The sequence below is a fragment of the Centruroides vittatus genome, unplaced genomic scaffold (genome assembly GCF_030686945.1).
Source record: "Centruroides vittatus isolate TY-2023 unplaced genomic scaffold, ASM3068694v2 contig_854, whole genome shotgun sequence".
Taxonomy (NCBI): domain Eukaryota; kingdom Metazoa; phylum Arthropoda; class Arachnida; order Scorpiones; family Buthidae; genus Centruroides; species Centruroides vittatus.
Window position 1 is genome coordinate 3,871,617 of NW_027122558.1, and position 16,481 is coordinate 3,888,097.

The window sequence follows — 16,481 nt, forward strand, 5'->3', positions numbered from 1 at the left end:
AGTCCAACCAATTGGGAATAAGATATTAGGGACGAAAATTCCATAAAAACTCTGAAGTTCGAAGACATGCGGTGAAGGTTTCTTCATCTTAGTCACCTCATTCATCCGAGTGTCGTCGTCAGAAGCGACGAGTTGGGCGAAGTTTCCGCGTGTTCCGAGAAAGTTCCATCGGCCACCGACTCGCCGCTGCCCCGGGGCCGCCCGACGAACGAAACTTGCGTAGGAAATTCGAACGTTCGGGACATTCGATAAATTTCCTTTTCGTCATCCGGCAAGGACACCTTTTACTCGTGTAAGAAACTTTTATATTAATAAACGGTTTTGTAAGGCGGGTTTGTATTCTCTGCCTCTTTCGACACCACCCACACACGCCAGAGCCCTTAGGTCAACCCGACGAAGGGGTTTATTAGTGTTGGCAACGGTCTATCGTTCGGGCCATCGAATATGTGGGATTTTTTTTTTTTTGTTTCAATGGACTAAATCGGTCGATTCTGGCCTACTTCCACAAAAATAAAAAATGTTCGAGTGATATAAAAGAAAAAATGTCAAAAACTTTACATGTATACACTTTTATTATAAATTATTTTATTATTATACTTCTTATACTATTTTATTTATTTTAATCAATTAAACGAATCCGTAATCTATGAATTACTTGGTCAAAGCATTGTCTACTTCGGAGTTACAATTTTAGGGTCGTTCGTGTTTGTTTTACCGACTTTTTTTAATGTCAAAAACATTATTATTAATACTATAAGAATAGATATGTATTATATCAATGGTACGATCTCTTTATATAGCTTTAAAAATCAATTCTTTAAATATTTCTTCAAAAAAATTGATGACTTTATAGGTTAAATCCGAAGAAGTTAACTGATGTTTTTTTGTCTGGACCGCATTTCATCACAGACAAAAACTTCTCAGTGTTATTTTCGTTATCTCTTAATCACTACGCATTTCCGGTGCAAGATTTTTTTGTGTAACTTGCACCCCTCGTCGGGTGTTACGATTCTACGAATTGGTATAAATACAATTATTACAGTGATTATTACGGTAAAATCACAACTTTAGAAATTACAACTATTATTACAACTTCCATTATTTGGATATATTTACACAATAGTGAACTAACCTGTTTTATGTTTGGACATACAGCTACGCGGTGTTCATGTTGTATCCCCTAAGGCATTTCTAACTGTCTTTCTTTCCGTTTGCTTGCTCTTTAGCCCTTCCCATTTCCTCCCATAGAGAGGTTTCAAGGTCGCATGTCACGTGATAAAACACACGTTTGCTCCGCCCATTCGCCATTTTTGTGGTAGTTTTCGCTCGCTTAGCTTGCACGTGGTCTGTTATTCGACGTCGTTTTTTAGTTTAAACGTACAAAAATACTGCAGCTCTATTATCATGGATTAAGTTAAAAAAGATTCTTTTCTTGTGGGCTATTCTAGCGGTCTTACAGGACGAGATGCAGCTCTGTACGAAGAGAAAATTTCGTTATTTCAAGGCGATCCATACGAAGCCAGTTTATCAGACTTCATCGTAGATCAAGAGTTGTGGCCGAAAGTAAAATTTGGTGACATTATAAACTATTTGGTTTTGACAACAAATTTCTACACCCTGTCACAAATGAAAGCTTATAAATCTTTAGAGGCCCATAACTATTTAACAAGTGGCTGGGTTTCTCCTGATATAAAAGTAAAAGTAAGGAATAACAGCGAAGTAATATTGCCTGGAAAGATATGTTTTCTTTTGTTTGTTTAAACTCGTGTTTTTACGTATTAACTAAGAATTTTTGTCTGAAAGTAAAAGTCTAATTAAAAACAGCTGTGGAAATTTTTTAATTCAAATTGTTCAGTACCTTTATTTTCTAGTTGAAACTAGCATATAATAAGCCTACTTGCTTTTAGTTTTAACGTGTAATGTTTATAAGTTTGCACTAGCTAAATCCTGAAATTACATTAGTTATTCGTTTATAAATGCATTATACCTAACTAAATTAATATAAGCAAATCAGTAAACTCTTTTAGGTTTTAAAATATAACTTAGTGTTTATTAACGTAAATATTGAAATAAAATGTTTCTGACAAACTCTTGTATTGATATTCACTTTATTCGTAACGAAATTTTTCCGGTTAATTCTCGAGAGCCATGCAGTTTGCCTTCGTCGTGAAAGCTCCTCAGTTTGGGATCCTTGATGACAAATAATGCCGGAAATTTTAAAAAAATGATGTTCCTTTGTTCTTGAGTGAACTAGCATTACACCTAATTACACAACAAATCACCATAGTGATATTCGCGACGAAAAGAAACAACACAAGAACTCCAGTTAAAGCGCACGCGAACACACACAAAACGTAAACAAGTCACAAACAGTCACAAAGATGGCGCTGGACAATTGCGCATGCTCATGACGTCACTCGTGATGTCGACATGAAACCTCTGTATACGTTGTTAATCTCCATGCCATTATTTAAGTTTATGGTTTTGTTTTTATTAACAATTGCGAAGTGTTCTTTGAATTTACGTAGATAACTGTCTTTTTCTCTGTGGATTATTTTTACACTTTTTGTGGGAAAAAAGAAATATTTAGACAAAGCCGAATTAATATAAAGGTAAATTTTCTTACGCTTTTGTTAAATATATCGGTACGGTATTTGTAATCTGTGTATTACTGTATAAGCTTAATATGTTTAACTGTAGAGAACAGGTGAAAATGTACGGGAGAAAATAGATGGGATGTGCGGAATTAGTTGGAAAAATATCTTTGTCTTCTGACAAGTGTAACGTCGACGAATTTATCAATCGGCTCGCGTCCTCGGTGCGCAAAAGCTTGACCAAATGGTCAATTTCTTATTTATGTCGCGGTATCCCTTATCCAAATTTCCCAAATCCAGTTAAAAGTTATCGTAATCTGTATATGTATGTACTACTTAATACTAGGCTTTAAATGTAAATAACATTAATTGAATGCGATAAACTTCAATTCCACGAAAATTTTCAAAATAGTGAAACCGATGCTGGAGGTTTCTTTGAAATTCTTCTACTCTGACATTTATTTTATTACCATTTCATGAGCAAATTTAATTTTAAACTGAAATTAACGGGAAAATAACATTAATCGCACCCGAGACAAAAATTATTCAAAACGTTTTTGCCCAAATTTCAAGTTCTGTTAGTCTGACAGAAGAAAGCGGACAAATTATCTTCTAATGACTAAAAGCTTCAACAGATGGCGCGAGAGTAAGGTGCAAATGTGCAAACCACGCTCTCCAGTAGAATTAATTTCTCGGGTTACCGATAGTTGGCGTGAGAGTAGCGGTTAGGCGATAAGAAGTTTATCTATTTGGTTAGTATTTAGTTTTCCCGTTTTCAAGCATTTCTCTTAACTTTTTCTACTGTTCTGTCAAAAGAATCTGTAAGAATCGGAAAGAGAAAGTGTATTTGGTTTATTAAAAAAATTAATAAGATGATGATTTTAAATTATAGATGAGGATGTAGATAAATCGAAAATATAGCTATTTTCGATTTAATTTATTCAGGTTTTAAATAGAGATCTGTTTAAAACGGTTAAAACTAATATCTCAAATACTATAGTAGAGATAACAGACGTAACGTTCTATTATCAAAATGCACTCTTCTGTCATTTTTAATGTTACCAGTAGCATCGTGATAAGTCTCTGTTATCTCTACTATAGTATTTGAGATATTAGTTTCAATAATTTTTAAGACAAGAAGCTCTTTTATAATGTTTAAAACTGTTATATTGCTACATATTATGAACGAAAGTTTTGTACATAATGTTCTTGTATAATATATCTGTTTAATAAACGGGTAATGGTAAAATAAGTAAATAAATTTGCATTTTACTGTTTTGTTTTAATACATGTGTATAACAATATTATTAGGAAAACCGTAGCTTATCCTTTGATACATTTAAATAGCCATAGAAATTTAATCCAGACAAAGACAAACTATTTTTAAAATAATTTATTAACTTCAACACTACATAAAGCGTGCTACGCAATTTTACTTGATTCGGTACAGTGAGAAATAGTATTTGGGATGAAATAGTTCTGTATTTTTGACACGAGAAATTACACTCACATTGGCTCTACATATTTTGGCAATTTATATAATATTGTGCACTATCAAAAGTAGAATATGAATGAAGATTTATTGATGGCCTGCTTCATCTGTCCTTTGTTTAAATAGCTTTAAAATATCACTAACGTGTCTTTCTTTTAATCTCCATGTCATCACTATCACTGTCAATATCTAACAACATTTACCTATTTTATTTGTCAACCTCTAACTCGTCATAAACATCCTCTAATCATATCTAAGTTATTATGTGCCTGTAAATATGTTGAATGTGTTGTCTAAATAGTTGGAATTTCCTCTTTTTCCTTTAACAGTCTATATTTTAAATCCAAGAACTAAATTTACTGACTTTTAATCCCTCTCTAACCTGTTCGTAACTGTTTTTGGCTCAACTTTAATCTCTCTCTATTTCATTAATAAACATAATATAAATTGTGAATAAGATATATCATAGCTATTTTCTCACTGCAAACTACAATAATTTATCTAATATTAATAAATAAATAAAGAATGTAACCTCGTTAAACTCCAAAGCCGCCCTAAATCTTAAATCTCTTTATATATATATATATATATATTAACCTATTCTATCTTAACACATGGTTTAACATTTCTATACATTTCCATGTGTATAATTCTCATCATTCCTTTTCTTCCCGATTCAGAGAGTGATCGGGAATCCCGAAGACATCCCATATTAATAATGTACATACAGGCTTAACTATAAAGTTTTTGATCACGTTTTCCTGCCCTTAACAAAAACTTAAAAAAAGATTTAAAAATGAACACAAATTGTAAGCAAAAAACAAACAGTCTAATACAGTTAAATAAAAATAGAAATATTAACGACATTTACGAAAAAATAATGTTCAAACCCGAATTAAAATAGTATTTATAAGCAGTCCCTTTAAAATACAAAAGCAATATCTGAGTTAAAAACGAGAAAATTTCATGTATTAAAAAATTTCGAATGTTTACAGATGACTCTCCTTATGCTCCAGACTAACTTCGGACTACGCGCGATCGAAGTGCTCGAAGTGGCAGAAACATTCATTAGCGAGGTTGAGACCGAAGTTTTCAACGCGAAAGCGTGTACGTCGGACGTTCTGCGCCGCTTTCCAGCAAGCCTAGAAGTTTGGCAACAGCCTTGGGAATGTCGAGCATGATTCCACTGACTTTCCTAACGCCATCGCCAAACTTCTAGGTTTACAGGAAAGCGGCGCCGAACGTCCGATGTACGCGTTTTCGCGTTGAAAACTTCGACCTCAACTCGCTATTAAAACAGAATAGTAGTGTTAGGCTACGTGACGTAGCCTACGTCCTACGTGGCAGCGACCGCGGGGGAAAGAATCTTTGTACGCGCGAGCGACTTCTGTTCAGAGTGGACGCGTGTTGTTTACAAGATGGCGGCGAGAAGAATTCGTCGAATGCTACAATGGAAAATATGACAAACATTAAAACGGTAAATTTGAAAGGTAAATGTTATCACTAATTAGATACACAACAAATATAAAGAATTTTAATAGAATAGTAAGTTAAAAAAGAAGTTTTTTAAAACGATACATTTACACAAAATCAGAAATTATTAAATTATGTAAAAGATTATTAATTAAAGTACATACAACATATACACACAATTTATTTGTCATTCTGTTTTTATTTATCTACAAAGTCAGCCATTTTATTTGGAAGCGCGAGCAGTGGAAGCGGCGATCAAACTTGCTTGGTAGCTGCTTCCTGCACGCGCGTGTAGACGCGTCATCTAGTGGTCGCTGACGCTAAACGCGGTTACTCCAGACCAGGGTCCTAGAATAGACCTTGGTATGAGCTAACCTTATATTCTAGGACCTGGAGTCACGACACCAGTCAAGTCACGTGACTTCGGAGTGGTCTCGTTTTTCGTTTTCGATATTATAAATAATAATTTCACTTATTATTTATAGTAAGTATTATCAACTATACTATTTTGTTCAGTTATGTTAATGGGCCATAAGCACATTTGAGGGATAATCAATTTTGTAATAAAAATTGGGTGTTGAACTATTCGTAACATCAAACCACCCATTAATTGATGATATAAATTCAGAAGCTGCTAAGGCATTTTCAGTTTTAATATCTTTTAATAGCAATAGCTATAGAGTTAGAATATAATTCACAAGCTAATCTAACATTTTGTCGTTGAAATTTTTGACACTTAATACGCTCTTCTTTTAATTTATGGCAAACTTTTATTTCATTGGAATCTATTTGAAGTAACTGTTGTAACGAGTCCTTGTTTATTAATGTATGATCTGAAGTTAGAAAACCCGTATCTAAAAACCAATTTCTAATGAGTTTTAACAAATGAGGTGCATCTGGAAAATAGTATATATTATTTCCATTAGATGGATGTATAAATTTAGTATCGAATATATTTACCCCTAATTCCTTCCATAATCCTATATTTTGTCCACCATAGTCACTAATAACAGTAACAACAGTATATCCTGCATCGAAAAGTTCTGAAATAACAGTAAATAAGTTTTTTTTTTTTTTTTCATTTTAACATCAAAATCCACGTAAACTGGTCGTTTCCACGATGCAAATAGTCCTCTTGCCATCGTTACTAAAACTTGATTATCGGGTCCAATAACTTTATCCCTCACTTTATCATATTCATATATACGCTTTACCCGAAATATCAGTAAAACTGCGGGCAATAAGATATTCGTTTGATTTCTTAAGTATAAATATGATCTTATGCTTAAATATCTCAAAGTAAATGCCAAATTCGTATCTTCTTTCTTCCATTTAATTTTCTTTTTTCTCTCCAGCAGATTATATATTTGTGTTTCTGTAAAGGCACCTTTCAATATTGATATAACAAAATCTTTTTTATTTTTCCACAATTTCAGATTTTTTTGGATCGCTTCCATTCTTATCTCAATATGTTTAATCTTTATTTTTAAAATAGAATTTTCATGTTTTAATTTAAAATTAAGATCTTCTAAAGTTTTACATTTGTTAAGAGATTTTTCTGGTTTATCCTGTTTATTTACATCTAAAAGTTTTTCTATCAGGTTTTTTCTATTTCTTTTTAATAAACGATTCTTTCTTCCATTTGACTGCTTAATATTTTCATTTTCTACATTTCCTAAATTTACTGTCGGTAATGAAGTTTCCTTTAGTTTAGGTCTTGCCAATAAACCTAATAATTCGGCTTTTAAATTTTCTCAAAATCATTTTCTGTGAAATGATTGGAGCAAACACGACAAGAATCGGGATTAAATTTGTCTTTTCTTTTACAATTATGGATCCATTTTCTTCTTATTATTGGATCTTTAGGAAATGTAAAATAACTAACTTTCGTGTTTAATAACTGTTTTACAATAGCTGTTATTGCAAGTTGCAACGGCACACGCTGCTCCTGGCATCTAATAATAGTAATAATAATAAAATTTATGTATTTTTTTATTTTTCCAAATAAATCTAATCAAGATATATTCTGAAGTGGTAAAAGGTAGTATTAATATTTCTTACATAAAAATTATTAAACAAATAAATAACACCGCTACTTCTATGCATTTTACGTAAATATGCAAATTTTAAAAAGTTATATTAATGAATAATAAACAAGATTTCTTTTTTACATCTCGAGTTATCTTAAAAGTGTTACCATCCTGTTTCGGGGCCAGCTTATTATTTTTAGTCGTCGTTTCATCGTGCAGATACTATTTTTATACACGCAGAAAACTATTCTTAGTATTTTAAAGTATTTTAGTAATAAATATATTTTATCCGTAACCATATTCTGTAATTTCTACAGAACGAAGAGTAAAGTCAACAACAGAATATCAAACGGTTCCAGGAACACTTTTGTTACTGCCGTACAATTATTATGTTTAATAATAGTAATAATGATAGATATATTTACCTTCGAAGATTATGAGTCTAAAATCGCTGAACAAAGTAACAAAAATAGTGAAATTTCAAACTTTTCTTTCCTCGCTTACTGTGGTGAAGCAGTCGCTCGACACGGATCGACTACGGATGACGTATATCCGGAATCTGGCAGGAAGTGGCTGAAATGGGCTGAATGAGCTAACCTTATAGGGTGCGTTCTTTTATTCCTCCGCGTAACTCTGCGCGAGCGACATCCGTTTAAAAATTCCTGCGGAACGCGTTCCTAAATTCCGGGGCGCCGACAAACGGCAAAAACGGGCGCTTGTAGCAGTAGTTTACGGTGGAAAGCGACATGGCGTCCTACATGGCTCAGATAGTTTCGTTTCCGGGTCCATTATGTGGTTTTATGAATGAAAATTTAGAAATTGCGAAAGCGCGAGTTAGCGCACGCGGTGATGTAAGTGTCTTTACGAATTTTTTTCGAATGGTAGCCGGCATTCTAATTTTTTCGTGGCTATTTTGAATGCTCTTTCAACAAATAATGCATTTCATGGTTAAATTTTACAATCGGGACCCTTCTTTTGCCTTTAAAAGCTCATATTTTAGAATTATAGATTCCTCCATCACGATACTATGGATAGTGCGGGCGCCGCCATCTTTCTTTCTTTCACCGTCGTTCCTAAATGTCTACAAACAGCGGCGCACTCCCGTAGTAACGGAGACGCAGAGCGACCGCTATTAAAGAACGCATCCATACAGTCAAACCTGTTTTTGTGTGGTCTTTTTCTGTGCGATTTCTTTTTGTGCGGTATATGGAAATTTCAATCAAATTGGAACATAATTGACTCCTGTAAAATTTTTTAAAACTTTATTGGATGTTTTCTATGACATCAGCAGGTTTTTTCATTTTTTATTCAGTAAAATATTTTTCTCATACGTGTTTTTCGGTCCCCTCTTATTTTAATAGCGTAAAAATCATAAATATTATGTTATATTTGAACAGATGCGGTGAGTTAGCTCCCTTCCAGCTTTAGACTGTGGGTGTGATAATTCACTTCTTGTTAAATGAAATAACACTTCCTGCAGCTATATTTATCAAATAAAATCATTTTTTAACGATTATTTTTAACTTTTTAATATTAGATTCGTATTTAAGTGGAAATAATTGATTAATATAAAAAATAAAATTCTTAGAAGATTTTTCCCCATTAGGGATTGCAGAGAAACGCCCGAAAAGTTAAAAAAAAATTCCTAGTTATTTCGTACGGTTTTGAGTTATTTTCTACGTGAGACTTTTTTATGCGGTCCTTATCCACCGCATAAAAAAATATTTTTTTAATTGTGTTGAGAAAACTATTTTTTATAGCCACTCGTAAAGTTTCGTGCGATTTTTTTTTTATGCGTTTTCTTTTATGCGGTCTTTATCCACCGCACAAAAACGGGTTTGACAGTATTCTAGGACCTTGTTTTCACGTGACGATAAAGCGCTCTCTCACTGGATAATTTAAATTAAACCGACCATAATTTCGACTAATGGCATGTTCGAACAAGTTGTAATTTCGGCCGTCTTGAAAAAATAATAAATTTTAAAACAAGAAAAATTTCTATTTTTAGATTAAAATTATAAAGGAACCATGCTCAACCACGAATACTTGACATTTCAAAAATTTTCGGCATTATTCTATAAAATTTTCAGTTTCATATTCAGTTTTTCATAGAAAGGCTTCCCGGGAGGACTTTTTATGAAAAACTGGTCGCGATTTAAATGTGTAAAGAAAACCCGGAAAACTCCACGTGGCCAGCCCATTGGTTAGGGCCTAACCGTTAGGCCCAAACCAGTGGCGTAGCTAGAGGAGGACGGCGGGAGCGGCCCCCACCTGTTGTCACCCGTTTAGGGATGACACCCGACCGTAAAAAAATAAAAATTAAACAAACCATCACAATATTTTTCAACGATAAAGAACTTGGACTTGAAGCCATTTTAACCAAGTTAGATATGTTTAATAACTTAATTTATTAATTGTGATAATTTATAAATGCCCCTATGCTACAAAATAAATAATTACTCCAGATTAAAATGTTTACAAGGGGCAGTTATGCAATCACTACAGTTTTGCGAATTTTTATGAATGGTAATACTGATGTATGGTTATGATTTATTTTGTAAATCTAAACTTACACGTCACGACATCGCATATTCGATATAGCGTTCGAGTTGCTCGAGTGCGAAGATAAAACGATTCAATAGTGTTCTATAAAAGAGTTAAAATGGTGACACCACGGTGTGACTTGGGGTGACACTACGATATCCGCACCGGGTGCCACCCATGCTAGCTACGCCGTTGGCCCGAACCCACCCCCAACTATCAGTATTTAGAGATTTCATCTACTCCGTCACTGATGGAAATCTTTCGGATGCCCTTAATAATTATATCATCTTCATAATGTTTAGTATTAATTATTTAAAAGTTCCATTAATTAATAAATATACTTATTCTCCATATTTTTATGGAAATTATTTATATCTCAGATGAGCTTGCCAACTCTCAAAGAATTGAATCTGGGAGTTTCTCATTTCCTGAGTAGAAAAGTTTGGGGGATTTTCATTTTTACTATCAGCAATATCAAAATACTGTCGCCTATTCTTCAATCTGTTTTAATATATACTCCCAAAAGTCGGTCATTTTGTAAAGTAAATATGGAAAGAATAAGACCCAATTCGGGGTCTTAATCCGACTAAAATGTTTTGCCAAATTTCGGGAGTTGGTGATCCTTCTCACAGACGATCTATTGGCGTTATATCAACTAATCTGCTAATGCACAAAGCTCTCTGGTTAAGAGTAAGGGCAAGCTCTTGCCTAGTATCCTCGGTCATTGCACACATGCTTTAATATATGTTGTGCTAAACCCCATCATGGAAATTACAGATGGTACAGATGTCCGTTGCCGATTTGCCAAACCTGCAGGTAGGCTCCAAATCTCCCATGCCCAGTGAAGAATTGGGTGGTTTCAAAGTTCGACTCACCCAATGGTGAAAAAGGTGGTCATAAATAGATAAAAAGAAGTTCCTGGCAAAGCCATTGTAGCTATCCCATCTCTGCTGCCAGAGATCCAAGACGTAGTTTCACTGTTGGAGCTTAAGCAGAGTGGCATAAAGCACCGAATACTTGAAAGGGCCGGAGGTACCGGTTGTTGCAGCCCTCTGGCAAGTAGGTCTGCACGCTCATTACCTAGGACACCCTTTGACCCCTCACCCATTCGAGAGAATACGAATTCTGAGCTCAGGATATATGGTTAAGAATCGTTCTAGCCAGAGGTTAAAAGTTATTGGCATTCCTGACTGCGTTGATTGCTGAAGCACTATCAGAGCAGATGGTAACTTTACTTCCGGTAAGATTGGCTTCACAACAATAACAGCCATGTAAATGGCACAGAGTTCTACCTGGAATATAGAGCAGTCAGGATGAAGAGTGCCAGCGTTCTGATAAATTTTCTTTTCATTGCAAAAACAACAAAGGCCGAGCCCGTGCTCGTCGCATTCTTTGAACTATCTGTGAAAATTGTATAATCAGCAGCAACTGTAAAAAATGTGTCGAACTCACGTCTCAATGCTGGATGAAGGAGGATGGTAAACAGGACATCTGTCTGATAGTGCCTTCAGCATAGGAGGTAGGGTTCCCAATGATGTCGTGACCTTTGCTAACAAGAGAAGTACTAGCAATGTGCTTCAAATGAAGATCCATAGGTGGTTTCCTACTGATGACCTGAAGTGAATAATTTGAGGCGGTAAAGTGCGCTCTGGTGAGCCTGAGAAGAGCCCTACGTTAGACGGCCGGATGGCCTAGCGGTCAAGGTGGCAGCCTACCGCTCTGGGGGACCCGGGATCGAATCCGAACGGGTCGAATAATCCCCAGGAATTTTTCGGGGGTGGTCCGTTCGGATATGTCGGGCCCCTGTTTCTCACCACCCGGTCGCCCCATTGTGGGCCTGGCCGAACCCATAATGGGCCTACTAAAAAAGGCCCTCTTAGTGCCCACAGGGCGGAAAGAGTTAAGAAAAAAAAGAGCCCTACGCTGAGCAGATTGAAGATGGCGGTAGTTGTGACTGACAGAGACAGCACTTTCCCATACATCCATAGTATACGAGATAATGGGAATGAAGACCGCATTGTAAATACAGTTGAGGGCAGCATGATTTATACTCCAGTGATTTTTAGAAATTCTTTGTAAGTTATTGAAAATAAGAGTGGTTCTATCAGTAATTTGATGGATGAAAAGACTCCAAGACAGTTTATGCTCAAAAACAACACCCAGAAACTTGAAGTGAGGGACAATGCGAATGGATCGACCTTGCAACCTGATGCATGAGGTGCGAGAGTAAAGATGGAGAGAGTATGGGTTAGTGAAGACGACACTTTTGGTCTTGTTGGAATTAAACTAGAGCTTTATTGCATCTGTCGTACTCCCTGACTGCAGGAAGGACAGCGGCAGTCCTAGTCTCGAGCTCACGCTTTGACTTGCCAAGAATAAGGAGGAAAGCATCATCAGCATAAGCCAGAGTATAAACATGCTCTGCAAAGTCAATGTAAAGAAAGTCATTAAAAAGGATACACCATAGGAGTAGGTCACAACAGAACCCTGAGAGCAGCCACGCTCCGAATGATGGTAAAAAGTGTTAAACCCTGACTTTAAGATGGTCTCTCTGTTGGAGAGAAAATCCATGGTTAGCTAGTAAAGATAAGCTGGACACCCGATAAACACCATAACTTAAGCAGAAATTGTGAAGATGAAAGAGGTGTCTCAGTAATGTTGTCAGGTCTGGGTGCTTTATCACGTTGCCGAACTTGCTTGGTCCGCCTAGTCTCCACATTTGTCGCTCATCGAGCATACGTGACATCGGTCCGAAAACCGGACGTGGCCATCTACGAGTGCAAACGATTTGGAATGGCAGTTGATGGCACATCCAATAATAAATCTATCCTAGAATAGCTAATAATTTCCATATGTTTTCCTGCCTGACAGTTCATCCAAGAAAGAGAAAGTCCTACAAACTATTATTTAATGGACCGTTCTACACGAAATTGTTCCATTGCTGTAATATTATCACCACTTATTACTATCGTTATTACGATAGTTATCACTAACAAATTTTATAAAAATTTAATTATTTCAATGACATTACAATAAAATTAATCAATTAACTGCATTATAAACGATCCATAAAGAAATTCAACTAAAAGTTTTTATAAGAATTGACTGAATGTTTCTGTGTTTAAGAATAAAGATAAATGATGGATAGAACGAAAAACAAATAGAAAAACTACAGAGGACATTATTATTTTGAATTTAAAATATGATTAAAAATTGCAGCCCGGAATTTCCTAATTTTGTGTTAGTGCATCAATAAGTGATATTTCTCTGCAGCTTTGGTTTTGATCCTCAATGCTTTTCAGATTTAAGAGACTGGAGAATATCGAGTACAGAGAATTCGGCCATCTGAAAAAAAGAAAAACAATTGAAATATTGTACCACAACACACTAAAACATCAAAATATTTAATACTTTAAGTTGTAATAAATAATAAAAAAACACTTTTCTGTTTTTTCGATTTAAAGTATTACTCTTGAACATTGGATGTCACAAGATAATTTCTTTAAAACAATCCAGCAACGAGTTTCATTTAAAACCGCGCCGTTTATTATGACCTTTTGTTATTGATAACTTTATATATTTTTAATTATTATAAAATGACACATAGCTTAATTTTGAAGATAGAATGGGATTTATAAAAATTATAAATGCTAATATCGAGTAAAATTGTCGTTAAGTCCGATCCTACCCGAGATATGACAAGTGACTCCTTTTATCTTTGCACCCCGTCGAATTTTAACCATGAAAATTTAACAGCGTCAGTCATCCTAACACCCCATCCTCCATGCAAACTTTCAGAAAATTTCGACTAAAAGCACAGGAGTTATTAAGCTTCAATGAAGGCGAACAAAATCGTGCCACACCTCCCGCTACGAATGAACATCTATACAGAAAAAACTCACAAAGGTTTTGCATTTCTCGACTTTTTAAAATTTTCTGAGTACAAGAGAGAGAATCAACAATCACCGTTATAGAATATTTTAATGTTTCTCTATCATGGGGCAGGAAATGAATCTCTGTAAAGTTTAAAGATTTTACCTTGATGGGAAATTTCTTTGTTACGTCGAAGAAGTCTTCTGGTGAGATCGATAAAGAAGCTTTTCCGAATCTCTTCATGAAATTCAAAATCTGTTCAAACAAATCATTTGCGTGAATTGTCTAATCTGGCACAATAATTAATTGTAAGAAAATGAGTTTAATTCGTGAAATATAATTATAATTTTATAATAAATACAAGGCGCGTTTCTTAATTATAAACGAAATCATTTCAATTGAAAAAATGATATTAAAATCTTGTAGAGTATTTTGATTTCAGAAGCCATAAAAACCCCTAACTTTGACAGTCCATCAAAATTATCCGAAAACAGAAACTTAAAATTATTAAAGAAAGTTCTAACAATGGTATTACGTAGAAATTATTGTCATCACATACAGACTTTCTGTAAGAAAATCCTTTGACAAACTTTTAAGGCATAAACGACTGTAGTGTATTGAAAGAACAAACAATTTCATCTGTTACTAATAAGACAATCAGATTGAAATGACAAAAGAAATGATATCCTACAAGAGGGTTGTCCAACTGTTTTCCTAATGGGCCAAATTAGAAATTTACATTTACTCAACGGGACAAAAAGGTACTTTATATTAATATATAGTTTTAAAAAGTTCAACATGTTCAAAAGTTCAACGCATAACAGTTTTCTGGCAACAATTACGTCATTACGACATCAAAGTGTATCCAGTGAAACGAGAATAATTTTTACAACATAATTTACTAAACTAAATAAAAATGTACCGAAAACATTAAAATGCAGTGGGCCGCGGATCGGACATTCCTGACCTAAAACACAGATGGAGACAGATTGTGTGTACTAATGAAATTAGTACACACAATCTGTCTCCATCGTGCAATTGTGTGTACTAATGAAATTAGTACACACAATTGCACGGTCCACATGATCTGCAATATTGCTACGATATAAGTAGTTAAGAACAAATGTATTCTAAGAGGTAGCAATGAGGTAATAGTGTTACATATTGACAGGAGTTAAACCTAATGTTGCTTTCGTTAATGGTAAAATGAATGATATTGCTTATAAGCTCTTCCATTTGGTAAAATAATTGGAAGCGCTTATTAAATGTTTGACAAGACAATATTTCAATCTCTACAGCAAGAAAGAACGTGAGAAATGTTGCCACGATAATATTTTGAAGTTATCATATCTTATGTTAAGATGATTAATAAAACGTAACTTTATTGCTTCTTATAACGAGTTTATAATTTTTGGGCATTTCATATTTACTGTATTCATAAAAATTTTGTGTTTGCTAATAACTATTTTTGAATTGCATTGTTTTTTTATTATAACTAATATTGAGATGTGTATGGAATAAATATATTAATGTTTTTCAGTGCTTAAATAATACGGAATAATATACAAAGCTTTTACTGAATCATGCACGCATTTGACTTACTTTCAGCTTCTGTTCAAGCTCCAAATTACAGTCTGCGAATTTTCGAATGTCTTGGAACCCATTTTGCATCTGAAATAAATATTAATTTATTGAAAACTGAACGTCTATTCTCTAAGAAATTATAAAGATACTTACTGCGGCAGTAAATGAAGATAGTAAGTAGGCGAGTGTAAGACAAGCCAGAATGAAAACGCAAGTAAAGGTAAAATATACGAACCAGACAATTTCACGCATTTTTACGAATATAATATAGTAAATGAATAAACAGGTCGTCGACATCAGAATAAAGTAATCCAGCAGCAAAGCAGGGCCGTAGATATTGTTTATGTGATTTAAAAACAACCACAATTGGTCGTGACAAAGGATTACAGATTCTATTTGACGAAACAAATTTCTGTTATTCTTGTTAATTAATAAAAGTTCTTTGGATAAACTCAAAAATCCAATTTTTCCGATTGAAGTAACTATAGTAAAAAGAATCCAAATATAGTTTTGTCCAGTAGCGATATACACATAAGAAATTTCCGTCGCAACATGGCAGAATAATGCTTCATTACGTGAGTAATATCCTCTTTCGGAAGCAAAATAGAATGCAATAGAACCTATAATTAGTGACAGTACAGCGAAAAGCGTAGTGTAATGATACAGACTCTTGAATGTTAATTTTAATCGATAATTTAATTTTTCTTTATCCGAGAAAGATATATTTCTTAATTTAATCGTTGTTTTTATTTTGTTCCGTTTCATCAAACTGTACATTGTCGTATACATTATCATCCAAGTAGAAATTGATAATTTGATAAATGTGTCGTCTCCAATTAGTTTGAATATTATAGCGCAAGGAACCCACTCGTTTATTACTGGAATGTTGGA